This window comes from Macaca nemestrina, chromosome 7, assembly GCF_043159975.1.
Source record: "Macaca nemestrina isolate mMacNem1 chromosome 7, mMacNem.hap1, whole genome shotgun sequence".
NCBI classification, from domain to species: domain Eukaryota; kingdom Metazoa; phylum Chordata; class Mammalia; order Primates; family Cercopithecidae; genus Macaca; species Macaca nemestrina.
In genome coordinates, this window is record NC_092131.1 from 11,912,432 (window position 1) to 11,925,168 (window position 12,737).

Sequence of the window (12,737 nt, forward strand, 5' to 3'; positions counted from 1 at the left end):
TGAAGAAGGTCATCTGCAAACCATGGAGCGGGCCCTCTCCAGGCACTCAATCTACTGGCAACTTGATCTTGGAATCCCCAGCTTCCAGAACTGTGAGAAATAAATGTGTGTAGTTTAGAAACCACTCAATTTATGCTATTTTGTTATAGCAGCCCAAATGGACTAAGACATGCAGCCTGCCTGCAGTCAAACACCCCCTTGAATTCTTCCGCACGCAGGTGAAGATTTACTTCTAACCAAGCCTCGGGGACCCAGGAGTCCTTCTAGTGGGTGCTGCTCCACTGTGGTCCCCATCTCAGAGCACAGGTCTCCTGTTCTGAGAGGGAGAAGCCTGAGCTTTTTGTGGGGGCTGTGGGGTACCTGGGAGTGGATTCTGGGGCCTCATCTTTGACAAAGGACATCAGGCCAGTGAGAAGCTACCAACCATTCCAGATGTGGCTGCATGGTCTCCTGACAACCACAGAGCTCCTGGGGCCTCCAGCATACCACGGATGAGTCACAGACCAGTGATGGGAAAGTCAGCTTCTTCCACAGCCCCAGTTACCAAGAGATGCCGGCCTCCATGCAATCAGCAAAGTGGGATAAGTCTTGGCCTCAAATCTACTTGAAATCAATCAAGTTTTGGGGGGAAGGGAAGCAGAGTAGAAATCAGAAGACTGGGGTTTGGTTACCAGCTACACATTTCTACCTGGGTGACCCTGGTCAGTTACCCAGTCTTTCTCAGCCTGTTTACTCATTGGCCAAATCTCACAAGAGCTGTTAGACTTTTTTCAACTCAGAACGAAAAGGCACATGAGAAAGTGAGCAGCGGGAAGAGCAGGGTCAAAACAATCAAAAACTGACCACAGAGGAGACAGAAATAATTCATGGACTAAAGCAAACAAACAAACAAAATGCTCTAATTACTATTCCAGCACTCAGTGTCCTAGTATCTATAACACAAAAATAGATTCTAGGAAAAGAAATGATCAGAGACAAGAAAAAGCTCTCAGAGGTTAAAAATGTTAGTGCCAACATGTTTTTTAAAAGTTAAAAAAAATCAAAATGACAAACTGGAAAATGAAGTCAACAAAATCTAGAATAAAGAGCAAAAAGGCAAAGAATTGAGAAAAATGTAGAAGAATACAATCCCATTCTGGAAGATTTTAGAGCTGACAAGTAAGAAGCTCAGATGTGGAGAATGGGAAACGAATGAAGATTTTTAAACAATCAGTTCCATTAGAATCTCCTAGAGCTGAAGGACGGGGGCTTTCAGATGAAAGGAGTCCACTGGATGACCAGAACAATGAATAAATGAAGACCCACCCTGGACACTATCCTCATGTAATACATGAACCCCTTGAATGAAGAAGAATTCCCCATGAATGAAGAAGAATTCTTAACATCTTCTGGACGAGAAAAACAGAAAATAAATAATCGATAAGAACCAAGAATCAGACTTCTCATCGGCAAATGAAAAAAGGGAAACTCTAAAGTCTTCAAAATTCTAAAGGCAAATGATTTGGAACCTGGAAATCGACCCTCAGTATGAGCATGAAATACAGACATTTTCAGACAGTTTACTTTCCATGTACCTTTTCTAAGGAAGTAACTTGAGCAAACAGAGCCTCCAACCCAGGAAAGCAATGATGGCGAGCCCAAGATGACCTGGGGGCAGCAGCCTTGGAGAGGATACAGTACCCTGGGTAGAGGAGGGGTGAGCATCCTGAGAGGGGTTAGCTCTCCAGAAATAAACAAAACAAAACAAAACAAAAACAATGGGGAAAGACTCAATGGAACAGACGGTATGAAAAAAGGGAGAGTATGAAAAAGGCATATAAAGCAAGAAGAAAAAAAAGAAAGGCAACCAGAAATCCCAGAAAAAATATCCTGCACAATGAAGTCATGATCCAAAGATGAAGCAAACGACAACACGGCATGCTTCCAAGCAACTGACATTGTGTAGGCGGGAGAACCCACTCAAGTCTGTTCTGGGCCATTCTGCTTTGAGTGGTCTAGGGGTTCTGACACTGATCTCTGGAGAAGAAAAGGTCATCCCAGCGCATGAGCTAACCCCGCATTAGACACCTCTAATGTAGCAATAATTACAGCAATGTCACCTACTGTTCTCAACATTCAGAGTCAAGCTATGGGCAACACATATGCTAGAGTGTTCAGGACGGGATGCAAACTTCAGCAACCTTGAAGGAATGTCAGCCTGAAGGTAGTAGGTGGGTGGTACCGAAGCTTGAGAGGAAAGACAAAAGAAACAATATGGATTAACAACCTCACCTTATGAAATAAGGAGACGGACGCACTGTGCAAGGGTGCTGGAGAAAAATGTATCTAAAGATTAAAAAGCAACAGATAGAAGCACTTTAATAAGCACGGATGAAACTGAGAGGAGGAGAAAGAGCCAGTAGTATGGCATGGCTTCCTCTTCCACATCAGGAAGTCCACGACTGGGGTCCAAAGACGATCAATGCGCTGTCTGGATGCAAATCCTGGATCACACAAAGTGGGGACAAGGTTGTGATGAGGATTAAATGAGTTTACAGGAAAAACATTCCCAGAACAGTGCCTGGCACAAAGCAAGCATTCAGGATTTGTCAGGGCTTTCATGATACACTCACCTATACAATTTGATTTCTGACAATGTGCACGTGTTAATTTTTAAAAATGGTTTTACTGTGAAATAAAAAGATACGCCAAACAGAGCTATCTGAAAGAACAAATTCCAACGCAAGCCCGAATCACGGCATGAACTGTGAAGTACGATTTTAGAGCCCGCTAAGCAGGCAAGGCAGCCCGCTCTGGGAGCTGGAGAGTGTCATGGAAAACACGGAGGGCTGTGGGGAGGAGGCTTCCCAGAGCCAGGCTTGCAAGGAGACCCTGCCCTTTGCACTCCCAAATTGCAAACTGCAGAGTACTCTACTGCCGCATGATATCGACATAACAAAGTGTTATTTTTTGCAAATGGAAAATAAATGTTTCCACCTTTTGGGGCACCTGGGCACTTTTTACAAACTGCTTGCAAGTGGGATTCAAACTGCTACTCTCTCGATTCCATTTTTATTTGCAGAGTAAGGCAAACAGAGCAGAGGCTTTCTGCTTCTGTTTTTGCAAAAAGAAAAACAAGTGAGGCTTGGAATGGCCTCTAGAGTTCCAGAGGGTGTGGTGCAGCTCCTGGCTGGCCAATCACATCTGGCCCAGTCCCTTCATGGAAGTCCCAGCTTTATTCCACGCAAAACGGGGCCGGAGGTGCTTTGCCCTAGGAGGTGGGGCTGCAGTGAGTCTTGTTGCCACAAATGAAGTCTCCAGTGGGTACAGGGTCATGTCTGTGCACTCCCCCTACTTAGCTGGAACGGCCCAATCTCTATTGCTGGAGTTCTGCCTCAGTTTCCCCACTGAGCCTGAACACTGACACCCTGCCTGGTTCACTCCACCTTCTAGAAGACTGGACTCTCAGCCCCATTTCCCCCACAGCTGACTGCATAATCGTTGAGATCGGTAGGAAAGGCAGCAACTGGGTAGGTGCAGTGAGAGGTGCACAGGAGTGGGACCAGCAAGAAGGCTGGTTTGAATGTCCACTCTGTTATTCACTGACAGAAACGTTTCTTAACCTTGCTGAGCTTGGGCTTTCTAAAGGATTCAATCATTTAACAAATACGCGACCAAGTGCCCACCTGGGGCCAGGTACCACGCAAGGTGTTGAAGATTTGAGAGGTGCACAAAGCATGTTGCATGCTTGTAAGGAACCTACCAAGGAAAAGGCCACCTGGTGGTGGATGCTATGATGGGCAGGCACTGTGTGGTGGAGCAGCCCAGAGACACAGGAGCACAGCCTGCAGTGGGAGGGACCAGGGTCAGAGAGACTGCAACTGCGGGTTAAGATCTGAAGGAGGAACAGAAGTGGGAGAGTGTTCCAGTGGAAGCAACAGCACGTGCCATGGCTCAAAGGAAGAAAAAACTGGGCCTGAAACATGTTCCCAAGGTCTGGGGCACAGGGCACTGAGGGTGAGGGAGATGCCAGAGAGTTATGCCAGGAAGATCAGAGACCCTGGAAGCCCTTGGAAGGGCTTTAAATAATTGGTAAAATTCCCGCTTTGCAGCAATGTGAGGATGAGTGAACCATGATCCTGGAGGATGTGTTGGGAACTCCCTTGTAAAAGATGTTAACATGACCATCCCACTGCCTGGGTTTTGGCTTGCCTCATTTGACAACTCTCCACTCCCTTTCCTCCCATGCATGCACACACACATACACACACACACCACACACACACTCTAAGAACATGCACACATGTGTGCTTTGCTGGAACTCAGGTCTTTGACTACTGAGCTAAAATGGGGCCCCACACTTCCCTCACCCTATCAAACCAGCAGGCACATCTTTCTATCTTGCCCAGTCCTAGCTTCCTGCCCTTCCCACTGGCCCATGCTCTCCTCCCACTGGCCCATGCTGTCCTCCTGGGTTAGACACATCTGTTCTTCCTGCCTAGACTACCCTTCTGCACATGGCTAACTGCTACTCTTCCTTTAGGATGCAGCTCAGATGTCCCCTCTCTGGGACACCTTGTATGACCCTCGTCCAGCTTCAAGGCTGGTTCTGCAATTCCCGCACTTACCTGGCAGACAGCATCTGTCACCATTCTCTGGAGATGCTGGCTGTCTGGCTTGACTCCCTGCCTTGGCCATTTCTGTGCCATCAGCTCCAACCTATCACCAGGAGAGAGGTGGTGCCCAGCAGGAGCGTGTGGCTGGGATGCCCAGCACCAATATGCACGTGCCGCGGACTCCAAGAGGAAGCCGCCTGTGGCTGAGGACAGGAGGTCTCTGGGTCCTCACTCTCTCTTTCACTGCAACCGCATCTACACCTTCGCTGTGTGTCATCCTAATCCCATCTGACCCTTGCTTAAAAGAGTCCTTTCTTTTAAGATCTCTTGAAGCTCTGCAATATGCAGAGAAGGAGGCTGACCTGTGGGAAAGCCTGCTCTTCCAGGCATGGCCTTAGGGGCTTTTTGTTTTATGTAACATCCCAACAATCTATAGACCCTACAGCTCAGCACCTGCAGAAGGTCATGGGCCTGGTTCCAAATCACCTTTCTCAGTTGATTAGGAACAGTTTATACCAAGAAAAAAATGTTTCGACGAGCAGAACTCTTGACAAGGGCCCCGCAAACCCCGTTCTTCATCAGCATTTCAAATCCTGACCCTCATGTGTGAATCTCTCCCTCCCCGCCCTCCTCCTGCTAGTGTGGCTGTCCTGGGTTAAGGTGCCTGGGGAAGGGGGACCCGAAAGCCGCTGGGCTCCAACAGGGCATGACTTTGTCTAATTTGTCAAATTCATTTAGGGGTCCCCAAGCCCTTGCACAGATGCAGCACATAGCGTGTGTTCAACGAGAGCTCGTTAACATCAAATGCACGGCCTGATCCCCCAAGAGGGGAATTTCTGACAAAATGGCATTTTTTCATTGAAAGGCGACCTAGACCAAGAAGATGCGTTCTTTCTCCTCAAACACTCTTGACATCCCACGGGACCTTAATGCTCACCTTAAACCAGTACTCACAGCCAGACAGACGCTACCCCAGCTTGGATGATCCAATCGGCAATGGTTGCTCCTCTTCTCTCTTCTGGAAAGCTGCCAGCTCCTCTGAGCAGTCATCTCCACAGGGCAGCTACCCTCCAAAACAGGGCAAAATCGTCTTGCGACTCTGAATCAGCATTAGCCAGGGTGCCTCTGTGTGCCAGGCACACATGGGACCCACCATGTATATTTCTGCAAGGCTATTTGCAAATGACTGAACAGGCCCAGAAAGACCGGGCACGTGCCCACATAGTGCAGCCACAATTCGGAGCTGGTGGTGAATCTTAATAATGAATGCAGCATCCATGCGCAGCTTTGAAAATGCCTGGTGCCAGGCTCCAGCTCAGACCAACTGCAACATTAATACAGAGTGAGGAGGCCCGGGCATGAGTACTTTTCAAATGCTCCTGGAAAGGTTATTCTCATAGACAGTTGGGTTGAGAACTCCAGCAGCGGAGCAAAAGCCGCCTCTGGCAACGGGTCTTGTCGGTTCTCGTTAACTGAGCACGTGCTATGCCCCTGGCACTCCGCTGGCTGCTTGCCGGGGGTGGCGGGGGTGGGGGAGGATCCATGGTCTTTCAGAAAGCAGCTCCTGCTCTCAGGGAGCAGCCAGGTAGCTTTAGGAATCAGGGCCACACACAGGACTTGAGGACAGACCCAACCCCTCAGAGCCATAAGGAGTGAGGGCGGTCCCTTCCCCGTTGGCTTCTGGCCACTTTCAATCCCACTTTGCAACAGACTTTTCCTTTACAGGCCAAGCAGTCAATATTCTTAGGTCTGCCGACAGCACTGCCCAGCCAGGTTGCTCCAGGTTCCTGTCTGCTAAAACCCTGGATTCCCATCCTGCAACCCGGGCTTTCCCAGGCTGCTTCCCATGCTGCCAAAAGGAAACTTCCTCTTTTCCAAGATCCCAGGTGGCCTCCCACCTCTCCCACTATCCTTGTCCTCACCCGCTTGGGTTTCCACTAGTCCTTGGCAGGGACGCTCATGAAACTCTCTGGAGAGTCCATGTTCCCTCTCACTGGTCTCTAGTGAGAAAATTTTCCCATCCCATTGGCCATGGTCACTGCAGACTCAGCACACCTAAAACTTGACGTGTCTTCAGAAATTCACTTGAAACTGCAACAGGTTTTTGGAGGGGCCACCTCCTTGCCCAAATCTACCACCTTTTCCTATAAGTGGCTCTCACTGGGGCTACAAGGCCACCTATCCCTGCACCACCAGACATATCGAGGTGCTGTCTTCAACCGTATTCTTCAATCAGGTCCTGCCACTTCGTCCTGAGGCATCTCCCAGATAATAAGGAAAGCTGCGGACTTGGAGGCCTTTCAAGTCGTGCATGGTTTTAATATGCATCATCTCATGGAAGCCCACAGCAGCCCTGCAGGGTGCTCAGAGAGTGAAGAGACTTGCCCAGGGGAGCCTCACAGGGTCACAGCAATGTGGGACTAAAGCTGCAGAAACATGGCAGCTCCCATGAGCCTGAAACTGCTGGAGGGGACATAGAGATGGCCAGGCATCCCTGCCCTAGAGACGCTTGTCATCTGGTGGGGGAAAAAGAACCAGGCCAGCTCGAATGTCTAAGCTCCATGTCACTTCCCTAAACATAGCTTCCTTGGCCACCCTGAGGTCAAAATGATACCCTGACCAGTAATGCACCAGGTGCTGCCAGGAGCCCTGAGGAAGTCGACACCTCCAGCCAGAGGTGGCCCCGCTCCCCGGAACACACACTGTGCTTGCACTGCCACCCACTCACTGAGGCCACGCACTGGCAGCATCTCAAACAGATGCGAAAGCGGCACAACCCGTCCCCAGGCTGGCAGCAGCTGACTTCATGCCCCTCCTGGCAGAGGGACTCATGAGCACAGCCCCTACTGGAAGCATCTCATGGGCCTGAGCAGGGGACTGAGGAGAACCCAGGGAGGGAAGAACACTGACCAGGCACAGAACTTTCTGGGTAAGAGCATGGTCCACTACGGGCCCCCTGGCAGTGTCTCAGTGTCATAGGGGACCTGTGTCCCCCAAAAAGATATGCTCAAGTCCTAACCGCTAGTACCTGTGACTTCATTTGGAAATGGCATCTTTGCTGATGCAATTAAGTTAAAATCTAGTCACATGAGTCAGGGTGAGTAAACCCAATGACTAATATCTTCATAAGAGAAAAAGAGGATTTGGACACAGACAAACAGACACACAGGGAGAAGGTCATGCGAAGACAGGGGCAGAGGCTGGAGTGGTGCAGCTACAAGCCAAGAATGCCAAGGATTGTGGGCAAGCACCAGCAACCAGGAAGAGACAGGGACCCTCCCCTGGAGCTTTCTGATGGAGCACAGCCCTGCTGACACATGGACTTCAGGCTTCCCATCTCCAGAACTACAAGGCCATACATTTCTGTTGTCTCCATCCACCCAGCTTTTGGTATTGTTATGGCAACCCTAGGAGACTAAGCACCCAGCTAGGACACATAAGAGACAACAGAGCCAAGATCAGGGACAGCCTCTCAGCGGCATGTGTAGCGAGTGTATAGTAATAGGGAGATGAACTTGGCGGCAGAGACTCTGGTCCAATTCCTGCTCCATCTCTTAGGAGCTGTGTGGCCCTGGGCAGGCTCCTGAGGGAGTCTGAGCCTTTTTCCTCATCTGCCATTTTGGGCCAGTAAGCCTTGCCCACCTATTCCACACTTGTTAAATTTGACCTGTGCCCATGAAGGGGCTTTATAAACAGAACTTACATGAATCGCAGGGCTCTTGCGGAGAGAGGGTGAAAATTATTCCAAAAGCCAGTGGTTTTCTCCAAAAGAGGAATCAACCGTCAAAGGTGACGTCATGAACACGACTGCCGCCAGTCTGTGTCTTCAGACTCAGAGGTGGGCAAGTGACAGGTTCCTTTCAAGCTCCAGGGAAAACCCCCGAGGAGGTGGGACCTTGGCTCTAGCTTCTGAACGGGGATGCACTTTCAGAAATCAGTCACTTTGAGTGTGTCTGCCTATGCCAAACATTTGCTCTATTTAAAAGCGTTTGCCAGCACAGATTTCTAATTTGTGAATGTTAGTTCAACCTCCCCATGGCTGAAGGGCTCTTTCTAAATCACAGACTAGATCATGTCGCTTCCCTGTCCCCCAACTTCAGCAGGCTCCAGACACAGGTCGACTCTTTTTGCTCCTGTCTGGGTTGCATTATTATTGTTAAAAATGATCTCTGAGGACTCCGAGTGCTGTGGGGCCCGGTGTAAGCCCACAGACCGGTTCAGCTCTATGACCAAAGTCTCAGCTGTCAGTGGTGACATGGGAAAACCAAGAACAATACACTGATTAATTTAATTACACTTGATTAATTTGATTAATGAATAAATTTAAAACACTTTTACAATTCTAATATTAAGATCTTCCTGTTTTCTAAATTATTTATCACATGCTGATGAGAGACGGCAGATTAAAACTGGGCAATCTTATACCAATTTCCCAACTAAACAAATATCCTCTTCTGTGGACATCAAAAGGCTGGCAACCACCACCCTAAACCAGGAACTGGTTTTGAGGCAAAGGCGTGGGGAACGCGCTATTTCTCTCTCCCCTCCTGCACACCCTACCTGGGGAACCTATCCCAGTGACAGCCTCGAGGGACAGCTTTCCCTACCATGTGACACCACCTCCCAGCCACAGCTGTTTAGAGCAGAGGGCTCCTCACCAAGCCAGGGCACTCTACTTCTCTCCTGGGAATTTAGGCCCCGGGGAGACGGAGTGAGCTTTAGGGCCACACAAATGTAGGGTTGGGGCTGCCATATTAGGGTGACCATTGTTTGGCCATATGCTCAGAGGACAAGCAGAAAAACCCAAAGTTGAAAAGGAAAGTTAGAGACAAAGGGTACTAGATGGTGAGACCTGGGGCTCCAGACAGAGAGGAAGGAAGACATCCTGGTCACTGATGGCTTCATTTCTCCTTCATGAAGCCAGAATGCATTTCTTGCTTCAATTTCCATGAAATGCCAATTTCTTACAAAAAAATCTCCCATCGCTGAGAAGCTAAAAAAGGAGAATTGCTTGAGCCTAGGAATTCAAGGCTCTAGTGTGCAATGGTTGCGCCTGTGAATAGCCACTGCCCTCCAGCCTGGGCAACAGAGTGAGACCCCACTCCTTGGGGAAAAACATCTCCCATTGCTTAGAATCATTTGTCAGGTTTTCTGTTTGTTTTTTTTTTCTTTGTGTCCCTCTAAATTCCATGAGGAAGGAGACAAGATAGCCCTCATGAAATGCTCACCAGTAAAAAGCTGTTTCCTAAATGGTTGAGTGGAGGATTCATGGATGGATGGGCTGGCTGGGGCGTCAGACACAAGAGCCAGGAGAGCAGCCATCCCTGCGCTGCCACCACCCCTGCAGGTGCACAGGAAGGGAGGCCCTTCCGGTGCTCTGCTTTGAGAGACCAGCCAGAAGCCAGACGGGGGTGACAGCTCCGTGGGCTTACAGGGAAGATGAGTTCCTGCTTAAGTTCCTCCTCACAAGGGAAGTCTACCCTTGGTGAAGGACCAGGAAACAGGAAAGCCAGAGTTACCGGGAACAGTCAGCTCCCAGTCACGGGGCTTGCCCAGGGTTCGAAGAACCTGAAAGTTCACAGTGTAGGAGAGGAGAGCAGCCTACTAAGTGGTGGTCCAGCGGAAAAGTTAATAGTGGAGGCGGAAGATGAGGAGGGGGAGGGAGAGGAGGCGGGGAGGGGTGGAGGGGGAAGGGCAAGCCAAATTCTCCTTCAGATGCAGCAGGCACAGTGCCCAGGGCCCACAGAAATGTTCCAATTTAAAATCAGAAGGAAAACAACGAACTTCTGGGTAGAAGAAAATGTTTTAATATATAACATTAATATGTTCATCTTTAATATCAGCTCAGTCCTAAGAAATAAGTTTTAATTTTTCTTTTTATGGAGGAAGAGGCCCATGAAAACAGAATTGCCCAGGACCCAGGAAAGTGAGAAGGTGGCTCCGGGTGAAGAGAAGGGAGGCCAGGGACAGCAGGGGAGGGGAGATGGTCTGCCCCAAGGGTTGGTACCAAGGGCCTCTTTGAAGCTGAGGAGCCGCAGCTGGACTCGCACACAGCTCTGCTTCCTTCTTCAGAAAGGACATCGGAAGGGGAAACAGCTCACATGCTTACAGAGGTCCCATTTCACGGGGCCTGTGGTGCTTCACACTTTACACTGCAGCGGGGTGACGGCCGTGCTCAGGATCCGAAACCCCAGTGTGCTGCCTTGCAATGGTCTACCTCGTGTAAGGCACCTGAGCACTCCGTGGTGGCTGAAAACATACTGGCACCCTTCGGCACCCCTCCCGTCAGAGGATGGAGTCTAACTGCCCCCCATCCCCTTGAATATGGGCTGGCCTTAGGGACTTGCTTCTAAGGACACGCCAGAAGTGATACTATGTGACTTGTGAGGCTCGATCACCAAAGAGGATACAGACACCCCCACTTCCTACAACTGCCTGCTCTCTCTTGGGGCAATGGAGCCCTAGGCTACAGGTAGGCAGTACAGTTACCCAGTCACACGGAGCGTCCACAGAGCGATGGAGAGTCTCAGCTGTGCCAGCCTCCCCACTCCCACCCTTAGGCTGTGCCCCCCTTCTCGCTCAGGTGCCAGACATTCGAGTGAGGAAGCCTCGCAGGTGATTCCAGCCCAGCCAGTCTGACTGCAACCTCACACGAGCCCCGCAGCAAGGTCACCTAGCTGAGCGAAATAAGTGATTACCCATGTTCAAAACCACTATCTGAGACGTTTTCGTATGCACCAATACATACTTGAGGGCTTAGTATTTTCATCTGTAAAATGGGAATAATAAAAGTAACTCCTTTATCAAGCTGTTGTACACATTCAGTGAACGAATCCATGGAAAGGACCTATTGCACAGGGTCCCCACCCCAGTAAGCACCCAGTAAACATTAATCAAAGCTGGGATTACCATTAATTGTTGTTATTATGCCCATTTTTCAGAAGAGAAAATAGGACTCACAAAGGCTGAAGCAAATTGTCCAAGAATCATACAGGGAGTTAGAGGATAAGCTCAGATTTCAATCCAGGTCTGTCCAGTGCCTCACAATCTGACTCAAAGAACAGCTTCAAATAAAAGGTGCATGTTCCCCAAAGTGACTGTGACAGCCATCAAAATCCTGTTGAAGAACTGCCATTCCAATGGTGAGACTGTAGGCACAGAGAGTCGCCAGCCAAGTGCAGCAGAATCTGGGAGGTACTAGGTCCTTGCCCAGGAAAACAAAAGGAACTGAGGTCAGATGCTCAAAATGTCTTAATAATAATTACCCTGAATAACCACACAGAACTCATACATTTTCTACACTGTTTTGTCATCCATCATCTGGTCGGGTCCCTAACCCAAGAGGATAGTTTTTATAGCTTTGCTCTCCTCTTTCATTAAAATGAGAGTCAATAAGGTGGTGAAACCTATGAAATGTGCCAGCAGGTAGATTAGTTCTGTCCGAAACTGCAATAATTTATGGGCCTCCCAAGATTATTTATCCAATACATATATTTACTAAGTTTGGGGGTAATAACCTGGGAAAGTTTGCAAACAATTCCTTTATGTTCCATGGGGCTGTGATGGATGCATTTTATGAGCAGGAACTGTACTTATAGATCTGCCTAATAAAGCCCTGAAGGTTTTACTGTTTTGAAGTCAGCCAGCAGAGTTGTCATCAGCTTCTCATGCATTTAGGAGAACCTACTTGGTAAGGTGAGAAACAGTCAGGAGCGCCAGGCTGCCCCAAAAGCTCAGCCAGACTGACCGCTGCACAAATCCCTTTGCACAATGCATGCTCCGTCCGGTCACTAACAGGCCAGGAGTAACTTCCAGGTGCCAAGCAAGGTTCGCCCCAGGTACTGAGGATCCAGGGAATAGATAGTTGAGAGAAGGAGATGGAGCCAGCGACGATGATCTCACGAGATGGTTTGGGTTAAACTTATGTATGTATGTAAGTGTGCACCAGGGGCTCTGAGAACCAGGATGAAAGGCTTTCCCAGCACCTGATGCTGCATTTCAGGAGCCTTAGAGCTCCAAACAGAGAACTCAGCCCCATCGACTTCCATGCCCAGATCCTGACAACCATTCTAATCTACTCTGATAACTTGCTACTGAATTCCTTTTTCTGCTTGCATTCAACTTCCACACAAGCTTCAGAAA

The 12,737-nt window shown here is 49.1% G+C and overlaps 1 protein-coding gene across 2 annotated transcripts in view; it reads right to left on the bottom strand.

Moving 5' to 3' along the window:
* Positions 1–12,737, bottom strand: part of LOC105467459 (transmembrane neural differentiation associated intracellular calcium regulator) — a 49,537-nt gene that overhangs the window by 25,874 nt on the left and 10,926 nt on the right. Inside the window, exon 3 of one of the 2 annotated variants that reach the window (XM_071099646.1) lies at positions 5,533–5,658. The exons of the other annotated variant lie outside the window; for it this stretch is intronic. The gene's annotated coding sequence lies outside the window, so the exon portion shown is untranslated. The remainder of the gene's footprint in view (positions 1–5,532; positions 5,659–12,737) is intronic. 2 annotated transcript variants of the gene reach the window in all.